The sequence below is a fragment of the Carlito syrichta genome, unplaced genomic scaffold (assembly GCF_000164805.1).
Source record: "Carlito syrichta isolate Samal-C Ts95f unplaced genomic scaffold, Tarsius_syrichta-2.0.1 Scaffold316580, whole genome shotgun sequence".
In the NCBI taxonomy this organism is placed as follows: domain Eukaryota; kingdom Metazoa; phylum Chordata; class Mammalia; order Primates; family Tarsiidae; genus Carlito; species Carlito syrichta.
In genome coordinates this window covers 4742-22697 of record NW_007260676.1, presented here as the reverse complement: position 1 = coordinate 22697, position 17956 = coordinate 4742, and the positions used below count along the sequence as shown (strand labels likewise).

The window sequence follows — 17956 nt, the reverse complement described above, 5'->3', positions numbered from 1 at the left end:
CTTATTTGGACTGTCCAGGTGTAAATTCCCTGGGTATGTCATCAAGGTCATTGGGAGCTTGTTGTCAAGGTCATGGGCAGTTTGTATAACCACGTCCACACCCCGTTCTGTTCATCGCAGGACATGCAAGATATCAAGACAAGGTGCTGGAGCAAGGCCCGTGACTTCGTCGGAGAGTGCCCTTAAAACCGAGAAGACGTGCGACTGACATCCTAAAGAGGTGAGTGGAATACCTGAGCCTGCGGGTTTGAGACCCACCTGGGCAACTTGACGAGACCTCATCTCTACAATAAATCAAAAAATTATCTGGGCGTTGTAGCGCACCTCTGTAGTTCCAGCTACTTGGAAGGCTGAGGGGGAAGGATCGCCGGAGCCCAGCAGATTGAGGCTGTGGTGGCAGGGAGCGGACACTGCACTCCAATCTGGGCAACAGAGTGAGACTCCAACTCAAAAAAAAAAAAACCCCCAGACATCCTAAAGACCCCTCTTTGTTTTTGAAAGGACGTATCATGGATCCCATCTATTCCACGAGCAACCATGTTAACATGGCATGAATCTTTCATATTGCTCTAGCATTTCACTTTTCCCTCTCATCACTGGGCAGAGACAGAACCGGTGTCTCAGAGGTCGCTATGGATTATGACTTTCCGACTCCTTCCCAGCTTGTTTCATTCACTCACGCCTGTCATCCCAGCCCTTTGGGAGGCTGTGACAAGAGGATTGCTTGAGGTTAGGGGTTCAAGACCAGCCCAGGCAACTTGTGACCTTGCCGGCTACAATAATCAGGTCAACCTAATCAGCTGTTGGGGACACAGACCTCATCAACACAGACCTCCTCAACACGGCAGCTGTCATGGGGCCAACCCACCCATCTGCCCACCATCTGTCACCTGATGTCAGGACCTGTGTCGACCTGCCCTCCGTGAGGAGATGGGGTGGACAACCACCCAACCTTAATAACCTGTCCCCTCACCGGGCTCGGTGGTTCAGCCTGTAATCCCGTGCTTTGGGAGGCTGAGGTGAGTGGATCACCTGAGCCCACATGTTCGAGACCCACCTGGGCAACTTGGTGAGACCTCATCTCCACAATAAGTCAAAAAATCAGCCATATGTGGTAGCGTGTGCCTATAATTCTGGCTACTCGGAAGGCTGAGGTGGAAGGATCTCCAGAGCCCAGCAGGTCGAGGCTGCGGTGGCCGAGTCTGGCCACTGCACTCCAGTCTGGGTGACAGAGTAAGACTCCAACTCAAAAAAATAAAAATAAAAAAGAAATAATCTGGCCCCATCAAAGGGAAGGGTTAAAAGGCACTTGACTATTATTGATTTTTCTTTGACTTGGAGTCTCACTCTTTCACCCTAGCTGGGGTGCAGTGGCACACTCACGATCACCACAGCCTCGATTTGCTGGGCTCGGCCGATCCTTCCCCCTCAGCCTGCCAAGTAGCTTGAACTACGGACACACCAGCATGCCTGGCTTATTTTTTGATTTACTGCAGAGATGAAGTCTCACCAAGTTGCCCAGGCTGGTCTTGAACCCCTGACCTCAGGCAGTCCTCTTGCCTCAGCCTCCCAAATTGCTGGGATTATAGACTGGAGCCACCACACCCAGGCTCTAATTTACTTTTTAAATGAATTTACTTTTTAAATGAACCGTATATTTTTTTGTTGTTGGAATCTTACTGTGTCACCCAGGCTGGGGTTCAGTGGCACGCTCATGGCCACCACAGACTCAATTTGTTGGACTCAGGTGATCCTTCCGCCCCAGTCTTCTAAGTAGCTGGAACTACAGGTGCATGTCACCATGCCTGGATAATTTTTTGATTTATTGTAGAATCGAGATCTCACCAAGGTACTCCGGCTGGTCTTGAACCCCTGGGCTCAAGCAACCCTCTCTCCTCAGCCTCCCAAGGTGCGACATTACAGGCTGAGCCACCGAGCCTGACTTGTAATTTTTTTTAGTTGGAATCTAACATTTTCCCAGTCTGGAGTGTAGTGGCACACTCACAACCCCTGCAGCCTCAATTTGCTGTGCTCAAGTGATCCTTCTGCCTCAATCTTCCAAGTAGCTGAAATTACAGGTGAACACCAGCATGCCAACTAATTTTTTTATTTATTGTAGAGACGAGGTCTCACCAAGTTGCCCAGGCTGAACCCGTGACCTCAGGCAATCCTCTCACCTCGGCCTCCCTTGGCCTCCCAAAGTGCTGAAATTATCTGGGCTCAGTGTCTCAGCCTGTCATCCCAGCACTTTGGGAGGCTAAGGCCAGTGGATTGCCTGAGCCCACGGGTTTGAGACCCACCTGGGCAACTTGGTGAGACCTCGTCTCCACAATAAATTAAAAATTAGCCAGACGTGGTAGTGCACACCTGTAGTTTCAACTCCGTGGAAGGATCACTGGAGTCCAGTAGGTCAAGGCTGCAGTGGCTGGGAGCATGACATGGCACTCCAGTCTGGGCGAGAGTGAGACTCCCAACTCAAAAAAAAAAAGTGCAGGGATTATAGGCTTGAGCCACCGTGCCCAGACTCTAATTTACTTTTTAAATGTTTTTTTTTTTCTTGGAGTCTTACTCTGTCACCCAGGCTGGGGTTCAGTGGCATGCTCATGGCCACCCCAGACTCAATTAGCTGGGCTCAGGCAATCCTTCTGCCCAATGTCCCAAGTAGCTGGAACTACATGTACACGTCACCATGCCCAGATAGTTTTTTGATTTACTGTAGTGATGTGGTCTCGCCAAATTGCCCAGGCTGGTCTTGAACCCCTACCTCAGGCAATCCTCTCACCTCCACCTCCCAAAGTGCTGGGATTATAGGCTTGAGCCACTGCACCCAGACACTAATTTACTTATTTTTTTTCTTTTTTTTTTGAGTTGGAGTCTTACTCTGTTGCCCAGACTGGAGTGCAGTGACCTGTCCTGGCCACTGCAGCCTCGACCTGCTGGGCTCTGGCGATCCTTGCGCCTCAGCCTTCCAAGTAGCTGGAACTACAGGCACGCGCTACCACGTCCAACTAATTTTTGATTTATTGTAGAGAAGAGGTCTCGCCAAGTTGCCCAAGCTGGTCTCAAACCCACCAACTCAGGCAATCCACTCATCGTGGTCTCCTAAAATGCTGAGATTACAACATGAGTCAGAGCCTGGCCTAGTTGCATTGCAACGAATACTTTCCATGCTTATTCTCAACTGAAGAATACCACTGAAGTCACTTTGTAGAATTAACATACTTCATTTTATTGATTTTACTGGGCCAATTTGTTCAGGTGATAACTTGTAATATTTGAAAAGTCAAATATTCCTTTGACTTTGTACTGTTCTGTCTATCAAAGGGAACAGAAACAAGACACTTTTGGGTGTGTAATAAATGTTTCATAATTAAATATTTTTAATGTTTTTTAAAATTTTTTAAAATGTTTTATATAAATTTTTTTTTGAGTTGGAGTCTCACTCTGTCACCGAGACTAGAGGTCAGTGACACATTCATGGCCACCCAGCCTCAACCTGCTGGACTCTGGCGATCCTTCCACCTCAGCCTTCCAAGTAGCCAGAACCATAGGCATGCACTATCACGCCTGGCTAATTTTTGATTTATTGTAGAGGCGAAGTCTTGCCAGGTTGCCCGGGCACGTCCCAAACCTGCAGGCTCAGGCAATCCACACACCTTGGCCTCCCAAATTACTGGGTATATAGGATGAGCCACGAAACCTGGCAAATATTTTTCTTAGAGGGTACGTAAGAAACTGAAGATACCCAGAGACATGAAATACCATTGATTCTGCATGTAGATTCTACATAAACACTCCACTAACATACTTCGTATGTTATGTGTATTACAAATTGTATTTTTACAATAATGTAAACAAATTAGCCCAGAAAGAGAAAACCAAATACTGCATGTTCTCACATATAATTGAGGGCTAAATACTGGGTACACAGAGACGTCAAGATGAGAAAAGCAAACACTAAGGAGTGGTGAAGGGGGAGGGAGCGAAGCCTTGAAAAACTGCTTTTCAGGCACCATCTTCCTTGTTTGGATGGTGGGTTTAACAGAAGCTTAAATCTCACCACCACACGATATACCCAAAATCCTGCACAGGAATCCATTGAATTCAAAACAGAAAACAAATAGAAAGTCATGAAGAAGGAAGTATATCTTTATTGTTCATTAAATGAAAGTGGGCCACCACAAAGTTCTTCTTCCTTGCCATCTTCACCATGAGAAGGTGAGGATGAGGTGGAAGAGGAGAGCCTTTGCTGTCTTGGTTGACAGAGGCAGAAGAGATGGAGGGAAAGGAGAGACTGGACACTTGTGCAGCTTTCAGAAACTCATTTTAATTTGTCTGACGCTTTTACATTTTCATTTTTCAAAAAAGGTTTCCATATGGCACCCATTCTATTTCTGCTATATGCTTTAGTTTTAGTGAGCTATAGTAGAAAGTTACCTGTTATAAAAGATTTAAAAAGCAATCTGTAATCAGAACACTTCTGCCAGCTTGTGTAATGCTGAATTGCTTTTTGGCACTGCTGATTTGGTGTCTTTTTCTTTTTGTCAGTCTCGCTGTCACCCAGGTTGGAGTGCAGTGACAGGCTCATGGCTGGTGCAGCCTTTTCCTGCTCTGCTCAATCCTTCCCCCTTAGCCTCCTGAGTCCCTGGAACCACAGGCATGTAGCACTATGTTGGGAGCTGGCCATGGAGGCCTGCCTGAGCGTTAGGGATCCAGGTGGGCTGCGATCCCTGAGAACACCAGGTTTGGTTCAGGAGCTGAAGGCCCATTCCCTCCTCCTTTCTTTGTTGTTTGGCATTACCCACTAGCAGGGACTTTTATGATCTAAGCATGAAGTTCTGAGAATATGACAGGCATGGCTGACTCTAGAGATCCATTGTTCCCGTTTCTCTCACACTGCGGTTTCAGCTTTAAACTTAAGTTCAAACTCAGATCACATTTGGGAGCCTTATACATGATACAAGCTTCTTTATAAGATTTAGAAGTATATTTTTAGAATTAGTATATATACATTTAGAGAGCTGTTTCCAGCTTTAGATGGTATAGATGATTATCTAGGGTTACCAGAAATGACCCAGCATGAACTTTGGACTGGGCCACATTCTTAAGGGCCCAGCATCCACTTTGGGCTGGGCTGCATTTTTTTAAACCGGTTCTTTAGTTACAATTAGTGTAAGTTTTTTTACATGTAATAGAAGCTGAATTTATTTTATTCATAGAAAGTATTATAGGTTACTCTACATCAGGGAGTTATGTTAGTTCAAGCATGATCAAACATGATATTTTGAGGTTCTATAGAATAAAGCTAACCTCAGAAATTTCATTTTTCCCACTTTCTACTAATTGCGGTTTTGGCTTTAGTACAATTAAAGTTTGTATTTGGGTTTTATTTTAGAAGTTTTATTGCTGATGATCAGCCTTATATATCAGGATTAGAAATTAGAAACTTTTATAGAAGGCGGGCTCAGTGGCTCAGCCTGTAATCTCGTGCCTTTGGGAGGTTGAGGTGAGTAGATTGCCTGAGCCCGCGGGTTCACGACCCACCTGGGCAGCGAGACCTCATCTCTACAATAAATCAAAAAATCACCCGGGTGTGGTAGTGCGCGCCTGTAATTCTGGCTACTCGGAAGGTTGAGGTGGAAGGATCGCCGGAACCCAGCAGGTCAAGACTGCAGTGGCTGGGAGCGGCCACTGCACTCCAGTCTGGGCGACCGAGTGAGACTCCTACTCCAAAAAAAAAAAAGAAAGAAACTTTTATAGAAATTAAGATAGATACATAGGATTTTAGAATAGCCATTTTAAGAGATCATGATCAATTGTTCCAAGAAATGGCCGAATGTGATCTTTGGACTGGGCCACATTCTTTATGAACTGGTTTGAGCTATAATTAAGAGTTTTTTATAGTACAGGTAAAATTAGCACAGAATAGAAAGATATTAGAATTTTAGTCAGTCATTTGGTATGGGTATGCATAAGTTTTAGAAGTTAATGATTATTAGAATATTATGATGTTAGAATTGTTGTGTTGCTTTTGAGGAACATAAACCAAGCATACGGAACAGTGAGATAATTTTGGGATTGACCTTCTTCATGCTTGGGAAAACACCTGGTGGGTGGGAGACGCCCCTCACCCATCTGGCTTTGTGTTCACCTGAAAGTCTTATCCTTGGAATTGTCCTTCCTCATGCTTAAGGAAACACCTGGTGGGTGGGGGGGATGTGCCTCATGCACCTGTCCTTGTGTTCACGTGAAAGTCTTGTGATTTAACATGTGATAATTTGGGATAAAAGACTCACAGTTGGTCCCAATAAACGGCTTCTGCTCATTTCACTGAACAGTTGTCCACTTTCTTTCTTTCCCTTTATATCTATCCCTACTACAGAATCGGCTTCAGCACTAGACAAAGTCCAGTGTCTTTCTTTCTCCTTATTTCTCCAGGGTATTTGCCGACACTGCCCCACCTTCCAGGGACCCTCTAAATCGCTTTTGGGGGGCTGGCCCCCATAGCACCATGCCTAACTAATATTTTGATTTATCATAGAGGCTGTTCTTGTACACCTGGACTCAGACAATACTCTCACCACAGCCTCCCAAATTTGTGGGATTACAGGCATCAGTCACCACACTCAACCTCTTCTCTGTCTTCTTTCTAGTCACCTGACACTGTTGGAAATACTCCCCTCCATCAAGTCCTCTGCTGCTGACTCCTCTGGTGTGGTGATTGTTAACTGATGAATGTCCTCAAGATCTATATCTTGAGACCCTTTTCTCTCCACCTCTTTGCCATATACACACTTGCTTTCTCTGATTTCCTCAGCCTTCCATGTACCTGGAACTACAGGCACATGCTACCATGCCCGGCTAATTTTTTGATTTATTGTAGAGATGAGGTCTCGCCAAGTTGCCCAGGTGGGTCTCGAATCGACAGTCTCAGGCAATTCACTCACCTCAGCCTTCCAAAGCACTGGGATTATAGGCTGAGCCACGAAATCCGGCCCACATCAGTTTTAAAAATGTTGACATATAATCAAAGTGTATTTCACACATTTTATGTAAATACATTAGCAAATTTGGTGCCTCCTAAATAATTTTATTAGTGCCAGAATAATTTGGGTTTTAGAACACTATCCATCACTAACTAATTAAAATGTGATTAGCTTCCAGTTGCTAATTTCATTGGTTACTCTTTTATCAGAGTTGATTTGTGTTAAAGGCCTCAGTACATAGACATTAACTGTAAGACTCTGAAACCTCAGAAGGGATCGGTCATCTCTCCCTGAAATGTGTGAGATGGGTGACTTGAGGAACCAACACACTGGAAGACAAAGTCCCCTCTGGACTCATGTGTGAGCTTCAGTCTCCAGTGAGACACAAGGCCCATCTTGGCTTCCTTGGCAGTGTTTTTTTTTTTTCCATATGTCCTGTTTTTCTTTTAAACTTGTATTGCCATAATTTCTGTGTTTTTTGTTTGTTTGTTTTGAGTTGGAGCCTCACTCTGTTGCCCAGACTGGAGTGCCGTGGTATGCTACAAGCCACCGCACCCTCAACCTGCTGGGCTCCAGTGATCTTTCTGCCTCAACATTACAAATAGCTGGAACTATACACATGCGTTACCACGCTTGGCTGATTTTTGATTTGTTGTAGCAATGAGGTCTTGCCAAGTTGCCGTGGGCTCAGGCAATCAACTCGTCTCGGCATCCCAAAGTTCTAGGATTACAGAGTGAGTCACTGAGCCCGAACCTCAGTGTGTTTTAAAGTAAATATCACACTAGCTTAGTTTCCTGGTCTTTTTGATATACCATGTCACTTGTTTCTTTTTCACTTTTAATGGATTTTTCAATTATTCTTCCATGCAAGAAAATGTCTATAGGACAAAAACAGATTGTTTATATTAATGTGATATTCAATTTATCAACTGATTAGAGGATTGTTGACTTAAAGATACTGTTGAATCTTCCTGCCAAAGAATATAGTGTATTTATCTTGTATTTGTTCTATATTGCAAGTATTGTGAAAATATTTCACACTAATTTCTTATTAATTGAATTTTGAAAAATATAATTTTGTTCAGAAGTGCCATAATATGTCTTTAACTTCAATATGAAAATACACTTTTTGAATTTGTTTTTTTAAGTTGGATTCTTACTCTATTGCCCAGGCTGTAGTGCTGTGGTATGCTCACGGCCACCGCAGCCTTAATCTGCTAGCTAAGGTGATCTTTTTGCCTCAGTCTTCCAAGTAGCTGGAAATACATGCGCTCACTACCATACCTTGTTTATTTTTTGATTTCTTGTATAAAGAAGTCTCACAAAGTTGCCTAGGCTGGTCTCCAGTCCCCGAGGTCAGGCAATCCTCTCACTTTGGTTTCTCAAATTGCTGACATTACAGGTTTGAGCCACCATGCCCAGACCCCTATTGATTCTATTAATGTAACTAACAATATTGATGGATTCCTAAAAGCGGAATCTCATTTTATTTCTGGCACAAAGGGCACTTGAGGATAATGTGATGTCCTAATGTGCTGACAATGTTTCTAATTATCCTTACATTTACATTAGAATGCAATTTTTCTACAAGAAAAATATATGAAATTGTTAGTGTGCAATAAATATTGTGTGTGGAGGTTTTCCTCAGCCAAGGAAACCACATTTTTATAGTTTTCTAATATCTCCTCACTGGATATAATCTGGCATTTTTACTTTTCTGGAGAGAATTCCATGGCCACATCCCTAAATGTCAACATACACTGAAAACAACAAGGCATACTTACCAAGTGGCCATGTGCAGAATTGTTAACCGCAAGAGAAATGAGAGTGAAAAAGTTCTAACTTTTATGATAATGGAAATACTGGATAATTTTTAACACAGAAATATTCTATAATGTATTCTTTGAATCTGAATAAATGGAATGAAATAGGATTCACTGAGCTAGTGCAGATAATATACTTTCTTGAATGATACAATATAAAATTTAGGCACAAATACAGGCATGTACCTTTTGGAGGACTGTATTTCCATCACACAGAATAAGCAGTATTTATTGCTCATAAAAGAAAATAAGAGTTAAAAGAAACCCTACACATTTTAATGTGTACAACATGGAAATGAAGTGTAAAAAAGCAAAATCTGATTCAGGAGATCTGGGGTAAAACGTAAGATACTTTTATTTTCTTTTTTAACTATTGGGTCTCTGTCATCTTTTCTGGCATGCAGTTTCTTAATCACAGCTTACTACAGCCTCCACCTCCTTGGCTGAATAGATACACTCTGCTCAGCCTCCTGAGTGACTGGGGATACTCAAATGCACAAGCACACCAGGCTACTTTTTTTGATATGTGATAGTGATGATGGCTGGCTGTATTTCCTAGGCTGGTCTCAAACTCCTGTGCTCAATGTATCCTTCTGCCTCAACTCCCTAAAGAGCTGGAATGACAAGCATGAGAAAATTTTCATGCTCTGACTTTGTGCATTGCTAACAAGCTCACCAGTGATGCCAATGCGTCTGGCCCAAAAGAAATATTTTGTCAAACATCTGCCAAGTGACAGAGCTTGGGTTTGTCTCAGTTTATCAGTCAAGTAAAAATGAGACCCTTCCATTTTCTTTTTTTATACAATTTCTTGTGGAGTACTGATACTTTGAGTCAGAGTCTCACTCTGTTACCCAGATTGGAGTGCAGTGGCACTCTCATGGTCACCACAGCCTTGACCTGATGGGCTCAGGTTATCCTTCCAACTCAGCCATCCAAGTAGCTTGAACTAGAGGTGTGCTAACACATGTGGCTAATTATTTGAGGTCTCACCAAATTGCCTGGGTTGTTCTCAAACCCACGAGCTCAGGCAATCCACTCACCTTGGCCTCCCAATGTGCTGGCATACAGGCTGAGACACTGAGCCCAGTCTCTCACATCATTTTCTATAAATGCAGTCAATACAGTGCATGTACTGATAAAAAAAAAACTTATGAAGGAATATTTACTAGGGTTGGTAAAAATGACCCACTAAGCTGGATGCAGTGGCTCATGCCTATAATCCCAGCTCTTTGGAAGCCCACAAATTCGAGATCAACCTGGGTAACTTGGTAAGAACTCATCTCAACTCTATAATAAAACCAAAATTAGACTGGTATAGTTGCATGTGCCTGTAGTTCTAGCTACTTGAAAGTCTGATGTGGAAGAATCACCAGAGACCAGCAGGTCAGGGCTGCGGTGACCATGAGAGTGGCACTAAGCCCCAGTCTGGGTGACAGAGTGAGACTCTGAATAATAATGAAAAAGAAAACCAAGAAACCAAGACTATTCACTTCTCAGGAACTTGGATGGATTTCGAGTGTATAATATAAGTGATTGAGCCAGAGATGGTGACTCTCACTTGTAATACCAACACTTTGGCAGGTGGAAATGAGAAGTCTGCCTGAGGCCAGGGGTTGAAACCACCCTGGGCAAGTTGACAAGAACTTCTTTCTACAATAAATTAAAAAATAAAATTAGTCAGGCTTGGTGCTGTGCTCCGGTAGTTCTAGCTACCTGCTAGGCTCAGGTAGAAGGACCAACTGAGCCTAGCAGAATGAGGCTGCGGTGACCATGAGAGTGCTGCTATACTCCCACTTGGGTGAAAAGGATGTTAAAAAAAGAATAAATTCTCAGTGATGTATCACATAACAAAGTACTCAGGTACTATGTGTACTCACTCATAAGCTGACCGTGAACATTATTTAGAATACTATAAGTAACTGACAGTATTGGGATACAACCATGTGAGTGGGAGGACATAATATCAACAAAGGTACCCAAACTATACATGCACCCTAAATTGTTCCCTACATTTTAAAATAAAAATAATATTGAAAAGAAAAAGAATTAGAAGAGAATAGAAAACCTGGTTTCCCAGGATGAGGACAATGTCAACACACAATTTCTATTCCATACTAAGTATTTTATGACCGTTCTTCGTAGAAAAATCACATTTGAGTAGAAATGTAAAAATTATTAGAAACATTGTGTCAGCACGTTGCAACATTATATCATGATCTCCCTTTATGTCACGAAAGAATAGGAGACTCAGCATTTGGGAATCCATCAATACAATTAGTCACATTAACAGAATCGATGAGAAAAGGATATGATCATGTTAACAGATATGATATTGCGACACTCTTAAAAGAGAATTGCACATTTATAAATCAACGGATAAGGAAGTGGTGTATAATATTTCTGAAACACACGGAAAACAGTAGAAATAAAAAGTAATAAAAATACATTTTGGGAAGAAAGTTTAAATGGTATCACTAAACTGATATCCTCTAATAAGTTTACCAATTGAGCCTGATAATGACATAGACACCAGCTATTTTTGTTCTGGAGAAAAAAAAACCTTTTCTGCACATAAGAACATTTAAATTGGAAACCCATAAAAATCTGAAAAAATAGGATGATATTATACATAATAAGGACTAGAAAGGTAAAGCGGTGTGATAGTGACTTTTGAAAAAGACTGAAAAATCAAGGGAATACAAAGTTCAAAAGGAGCATAGGACATATATGTAAATGCACTATACAATCAAGTCACAGTGGTGGAAGAGAAGTAGTAGTGACCTTGCTGTTTCTCACTGGAGACTGAAGCTTACACATGTGGAGAGACTTTCTCTTCGAGTGTGTTTGCTTCCCGCAGGTCTTCCTCAACCATGTTCGGAAGAAATGACCCAGCTCTTCAGACTGTTCAGAATCTTGGATTCAGTGTCCCATGCACAATAAGACCTTAATTGCAAATGAGTTCAATAAAAGAGTAGCCAATATTATATACAATGGAAGACCAATCACATATTACGTCAGTGATGGATAATGTTCTAAAAACTAGATGATGCTTCCACTTGTCATTTACGAAGCACAGAATACTGTTATATTTAAATAAAAGGGGTGAAACTACACTTTTATTCTATTTTAAAATCTGACGTTGCCATTAACACGGTGTCTGTAACTCAGTGTCCACCATAAGTTGGTTCTCCCTCATTATGTCCCTTACTCTTTCACTTCCATTATATCTTCATACAGAAGTATGACTTTGTCTTCTTAAAGTATGCTTCTTAGAAGTTGCTATTGGTAATCAAATCTCTCAGGTATTTTATCTGGAAAATATTTTTTACTATTCTTTAAACATATCTGATTCTACCTTTAATAATACTTTATATCAGCACTGTTAATACTAGTTTCGCTGCTTTCAAGAAAACACAAGTTTTGGAAATACCCTTAGTGCCTTTAGCGTAGTTTTATTTTGTAATTTTTTTTTTTTGAGTTGGAGTCTCACTCTGTCACCCAGACTGGAGTGCAGTGGCCGCTCCCGGCCACCGCAGCCTCAACCTGCTGGGCTCCCGTGATCCTTCCAAGTAGCTGGAATTACAGGCATGCGCTACCACGCCCAGCTAATTTTTGATTTATTCTAGAGATGAGGTCGCACCAAGTTGCCCAGGCGAGTCTTGAACCCGCTGGCTCAGGCAATCAACTCACCTTAGCCTCCCAAAGGCGCGGGATTACAGGCTGAGCCACCGAGTGAGGCTTGTAATTTTAATTTATATTCATTTATGTACTTCTATTTAGAATTTCTACACACATTTTTGAGTGGCATCTCTCTGCCATCCAAGCTAGAGTTCAGTGGCATGATCATGGTTCAACCTATGTGTTCAGGCAAGTCTTTCCCTAAGATACCCGAGTACCTTGGGACAACATGCACTACCACACTCAACAATTTTTTTGTTATTTTTTTTAGATATGAGTTACCTGTGCTACTATCAAACCTCTGGGTTCAAGAGGTTCTCTCACTTCAGCCACACCAACTATTGGGAATACAGTCCTGAGTCCCCATGTCTTGCCCCTCACTGCTTCTAGGTGTTTTCTTTTGTGATATCATGCAGGTTTTCTAATATTGCTTTTAATACTGTTTTATTTTTCTATTTTTGACACACATTAATTCCAAATTTAGAAATTTATATCTGGTTATTTTACAGACTCAAATATCAACAAATCTTTCGATATCACCTTTTATTTTTATTTTTTCATATATTTTACTCAAACCGCTACATAAATGTTTGGGAAATGTTTCATATTTTACATTCAAGTGACCATTTATGTAGAACTGTAACCATAATTTTAATCACTTGGACTTTGACACTTTGAGTATATAAATTGTGCTCAATATTTCCATGCAATAGTACTGTTATCAGTTCAATCTAATTTTATATTTATCTTACATTTTATATTGATTTATTATATTCACAATTATGTTGGTTGACTTTTCCAAATAGGGCTAGTCAAGATTATACTGTCTTGTCATCTCCACATCTATTTTTCTCACTGTACTGTTAGCGAATGAAGAACATGGGTTTGACGTGCAAAGGTCCATGTTTTCTCAACAAATACACTGGAATTTCTTTTTTGACGATTTGTGATCATTTAAAAGAAATGCTCAGAACCACAGTTTAGAAATACACATTAAAAATGTCATGAAGACATCAGATAGAAGTATATTCTTGTCTATTTAGACATTTACTATCATAAAGATATGCAAATCTATCATACAAAAGTAAACTTATAATTTACGCACTTACAGGGTATACATGGCGCCATCAGCAGTTGGGAAATGTGTAAATAAATGTAAAGATGCAGTATTAACTCAATGGCATAAAATTAGCTATGACACAAAGTATCAGTCAATAATTTTGGGACCACTTCCCTCTGTCAGGAGATTAATACAAGTGTTGGGAGATTCTGTTTCACACACCATGTGATGTTAATGTTTCCATAAGAGCATTTGGTCTCTCCAGAGTGAATCAAGGAAATTACAAAGAATCATATTTATGGCAAAATGGTGGAAAGGGAAGGGTATCAAGATATAAATGTTGAAGATATTCCAGAGCCCAGAACCCATACCACAGGAGTTAGAGGCAGATGACTTGAGGAGACAAGTGCTTCCAACACAGTGCCAGATGACTAGAAAGAAAACAAGAGACAGGGCATGGTGACTCAAGCCTATAATTCCAGCATTTTGGGAGGCAAAGTACAGAAGACTGCCTCAGTCTAGGACTTTCAAGCCAGCCTCAGCAACTTGGTGAGACTTGTCTTAACAATGAATCTAATAGTTGGCTGGGCATGATGGCAAACCTTTGTGACACCAGCTACTCAGGAGGCTGAAGGAGAAAAATGGCCTGATACCATCACATTGAGGCTGCAGTGACCATGGATTTTCCACTGTATTCCAGCCCGGGCATCAGAATCGAAATTCAACCTAATATAAAAGTATTTACAACAGTCAGGACAGAGAAAGTTAGGTCTACTGTGTAATCTTTATTACAATAATCAAAATGACACATAAGAAAATGTGACCTATGGAAAAAAGATCACTAGAAACATCCTTCCATATGTTACTCAATAGTATATAGTCATCATATACCTACATTCTTGGTAAGATAGAATAGATTAACACTCATGGCAACATAACAATTTATTGTGTGGACAACAAATGTTAATACTTTATAAATAATTCTACTCATTAAAGCAGACAAATTTACATAACCTAAATAAACCTTCAAATTTCGCTGTATTGAAAACCAGTGTGCAAATATTCAAGCATTTCTGTTCTTCTGATAGTGTGATCCATGTGCAAACAGCTTTCTTCAGTTTTAAAAGGTGAATCATATTATTTACTAAACATAAACTTATAATAGTTACACTTTAAGAGTAAATATCTTTGCTCTGATGTCTATGAAAATATCTCTTTATATTATATCAAATTACACATATGGCTTGTAAGTATTGACAGTATGAAGATGCATCAAGATATTAGTGTTCTGGCCTCATTTTCTCATTTGCATGTAAGTAGTAAGACAAATGATTTCTAAAACTCTCAATGATTCTTTGTCATCTATATCCAAAGAAAAATGTTATCCTGAGCTCTCACTTCATTCCGAACTTACAATAATGTTTACTGTGAGCAACAAAAAACCTCTTCACCTTGATCTTTTAAAGGAGATTACATATCAGTGTTCTTCATCCTCCATGAAAAACATGAGATGAGTGCTGATGACCTACTATGCAAGGACATTTCACAGCTCTAAAGTACCAACAACTGACCCCATGCCTTTACATCAACACTCTTAATGAAGGCATAGCATCATGTGAGTTGAGTTACATCAATATTGTTTGCTTTTTGAAATATCCTCCTATTCTGTCAATGAAAAACAAAATTATACAGAGAATATACTTATGCTTTCCTAAAAAAAAAAAAAACATTTTCTAATGTCACTCGATATTTGATATTTACTTCAACTTGACCTTTCAGTAAATAAGCTTCCATATAAATTGCATCTGTAAAGTTTCAGTCCAAATACCCTAGTATTTCCAATGGCATATATTTTGAACAAAGGCCAGTCCACACTCCTTAAATTTGTAGATTCTCTACAATCTAATGTAATATAAAGTGTTTGCTGGTTAATGTCTTTAGACATGTTTTACATTTCTACATTCAAAAGATCTGTGGTTTGAGTAAAGATAACAGTACTCCTTACATATGTAAATCTCACACCATGTCTATATTTTTTATGACTAGATATATGATTTTCCAGTCATTAGAGATACTGAAAATTTAGAGTATAAATTGTCTGATGTTGAGAAAACTTGGAATAACAGTGAAAAAGTTTACCCCATTCTCCTCATCTATATGGAATCCCTAAATATAGATGCTCATGTCAACCAAATATAGAACAAGAGCTAAAGGCTTTATCTCATAACTCTCATTTATATAGTTTCATCTCAGTATGGATTCTCATATGTCAAGATACTTGTATATGACAGCAAAGGGCTTACCATGTTTTTCACAATTGTAGAGTTTCTCTCCAGCAGGGATGATTATGTGTACAGCCAAAACGTTGTGAGAGTGAATGGCTATGTCACATTCTTCACATCTGTAGGGTTTTTCTCCAGTATCAATGGAGTAATGTTCAGTAAATACTTTATGAGAGCAAAGACTTTGCCACATTCTTCAGGTTTGTAGTTTCTCTCCAGTATGGCACCTCATATGTATAGCAAATCATTTCAGAAAAAAAGCCTTGGCCACATTCATCATATTTGTAGGATTTTTCTCCACTATGGAGGGTCTTGTGTGCAGCAAATTCTTTATGATTGTGAAAAGTTTCATCACACTTTTCACATTTTTAAGGTTTGCAATAGTATGGATCTTGACATGTCAAGCAAGTAGTGAATGAGAGTGAAAAGCTTTTCTGCATATTTCACATTTGTAGGATTTCTCTGCAGCGTGGATGGTCATGTGTCCAGCAAATTCATTGTGAGAGTGAAAGGTTTTGTCATATTCTTTACACTTGTAGGATTTCTCCCCAGGATGGATGGTCTTATGTCCAGCAAATCCTTAATAGAGTGAAAGCCTCTACCACACTTCACATTTGTATGGTTTCTTTCCAGTATCGATGGTCTTATGTTCAGAAAATCCTCCGTGTGTACAAAAAGCTGTGCTACACTTTTCACATTTGTACGGTTCCTCAACAGTATGGATCTTTGCTGAGCAAGTAGTGAATAAGAGTGAAAAGTTTTTGAATATATTTCACATTTGTAGGGTTTCTCTCCAGTAGGGATCATCTTATGTCCAGAAAATCCATTGTGAGAGCAAAAGGCATTTTCACATTCATCACATTTATGGTTTCTCCCCAGTATGCACCTTGATATGTCCAGTATGCTATGAATGGTAGCAAAAGGCTTTCCCACATTCTTCACATTTGTAGAATTTCTCCCCAGTATACATGGTCTTATGTTTAGCAAAATCTACATGAGAGTAAAAGGCCTCGCCATATCTTCACATTTTTATGATTTCTCCTCAGCATGCATGATCGTATGTTGAGAAAGTCCACAGTGAAAGACCTTGCCACATTTCTCACTTTTGTCAGGTTTCTCTCTATTATGAATATGCTGTTGTACAATAAGACTCAAGTTCTGAGTAAAGTCTTTGCCACATTCTGCACATTTCTAGGGTTTCTCTCCAGTATGGATCATCGTATGCCGAGTAAGGTGTGAACAAAAGTGAAAGGCTTTGCCACATTCTTCACATTTATAGGGTTTCACTCCAGTATGGATCTTCATATGTTGAGTAAGGCGTGAACGAATGTGAAAGGCTTTACCACATTCTTCACATTTGTAGGATTTCTCTCCAGTATGGATCATCTTATGTTGAGTAAGGATTGAATGAATGTGAAAGGCTTTGCCACATTCTTCACATTTGTAGGGTTTCTTTCCAGTATGGACTATTGTATGTTGAGTAAGATATGAATGAGAGTGAAAGGATTTGCCACATTCTTCACATCTGTAGGGTTTCCCTCCAGTATGGATCTTTGTATGTTGAGTAAGGTGTGAAGGAAAGTGAAAGGCTTTGCCACATTCTTCACATTTGTAGGGTTTCTCTCCAGTATGGATCTTCATATGTTGAGTAAGGCGTGAACAAATGTGAAACGCTTTACCACATTCTTCACATTTGTAGGGTTTCTCTCCAGTATGGATCATCCCATGTTGAGTAAGGAGTGAACGAAAGTGAAAGGCTTTGCCACATTCTTCACATTTGTAGGGTTTCTTTCCAGTATGGATTATTGTATGTTGAGTAAGATATGAATGAGAGTGAAAGGATTTGCCACATTCTTCACATCTGTAGGGTTTCTCTCCAGTATGGATCTTTGTATGTTGAGTAAGGTGTGAACAAAAGTGAAAGGCTTTGCCACATTCTTCACATTTGTAGGGTTTCTCTCCAGTATGGATCACTGTATGTCGAGTAACATGTGAACGAGATTTGAAGGTTTTGCCACATTCTGCACATTTGTAGGGTTTCTCTCCAGTATGGATCATCATATGTTGAATAAGGTGTGATCAGGTGTGAAAGGTTTTGCCACATTCTTCACATTTATAGGGTTTCT

General features: G+C 40.2%; 1 pseudogene; it reads right to left on the bottom strand.

Moving 5' to 3' along the window:
• Window positions 1-111: 111 nt before the first annotated feature.
• On the bottom strand, window positions 112-17471 carry LOC103277224 (annotated as a pseudogene).
• Window positions 17472-17956: the final 485 nt, after the last annotated feature.